Genomic DNA, 1,287 nt, shown 5'->3' with positions numbered 1-1,287 from the left:
CCTCCACATCACCCGAGGAACAGAGGAGGAGTAGGATGAGGGTACATCTAAAGGCTATCAAAACTGGTCGCCTAGAGCGTTGTGGACAAAGAGTAAAAGCTTCGGTACTGGGTAACTTGGTGGGTGCTAGCTAGCTGTGAAGATCAGGAGAATGGTCCAGGGATTACGGCAGGAATACGGCTTTGTAGTGGAGAGACAGTCCGTTACTGGTAGGCTGGCAAGTATTATCCAAGCTAAAAAAAGGGCTAGTACCTGTGCAGAAGGTAAAGGCCGCTAGCAGTGGCTAAATAACTTGTAGCTAATTAGTTGGTTAGCTTCTGATGGCTAGGAGGTTCTTGCTATAAGGTTTAAAAATTAAAAATAATAGCGGTTCCGTATCACATTGGGTGAGGAAGGTATAATTGAACTAAAATGGAGAAGAGATTGAAAATAAATGTTAAATATATACAAAAAAAAATACAAAAAAATAAGAAAGTACACATTGACACATTGACTCTGTACCGGTACCCCCTGTATATAGCCCCCCTATTATTATTTACTATTGCTCTTTAATTATTTTGTTATTCTTATCTCTTACTTTTTTTAGGGATTTTCTTAAAACTGCATTGTTGGTTATGGGCTTGTAAGTAAGCATTTCACTGTAAGGTTGTATTTGGCGCATGTGACAAATACAATTTGATTTGATGTGTACTGTACATTTTTACATTTTAGCAGACACTCTTATCCAGTGACTTACATTAGTGAGCGCATACACTTTCATACTTTTTCTGTACTGGTCCCCGTGGGAATCGAACCCACGCCCCTGGTGTTGGAAGTGCCATGCTCTACCAACTGAGCCACAAGTAACCAAAAAGGTATAGTGACATGTTTTTGTGATTCAAAGATATTTATATATTATTTTGAATGCTAGCCATACAACAAAAGTATTTGCTATATTGTATAGATCAACAAAGGCTATTCAAATAATTGTTTTTTTTTACCAATATAATGTGTGTTCATCAGTTTTATGTCATTAGTGTTACTGCCTGACTACAAAGATATACAAGGACCTTGAGCATTCTCTCCAGTGACAAACTGTTATCAGGGGAGGGGTCTATACTAGAGAAAATGATTAGCTAATCACACCCATTCATTATGGGATTCCATTGATAATTTGGTGTGTCTAAATACAAACTGTCACTTGGTGTTAGTCCATTTAAATGAAGGGAAATAACATTGTGAGCAAAATGATCAATCATATCACTTTAGAAAATTATTTTTAAAGGATTAACTTTGATTTGAGAGAGC

At 37.0% G+C, this 1,287-nt stretch overlaps 1 non-coding gene across 1 annotated transcript; it reads right to left on the bottom strand.

The window, feature by feature from the left end:
- Positions 1-773: 773 nt before the first annotated feature.
- Positions 774-848, bottom strand: trnag-ucc (transfer RNA glycine (anticodon UCC)). The gene has a single exon. It is a non-coding gene; the product is annotated as a tRNA-Gly (tRNA).
- Between the last annotated feature and the right edge of the window lie 439 nt (positions 849-1,287).

The sequence above is a fragment of the Oncorhynchus nerka genome, linkage group LG10, assembly GCF_034236695.1.
Source record: "Oncorhynchus nerka isolate Pitt River linkage group LG10, Oner_Uvic_2.0, whole genome shotgun sequence".
Taxonomy (NCBI): Eukaryota; Metazoa; Chordata; class Actinopteri; order Salmoniformes; family Salmonidae; genus Oncorhynchus; species Oncorhynchus nerka.
Note: the sequence above shows the minus strand (reverse complement) of the source record. Positions and strands in the feature narration are given on the sequence as shown.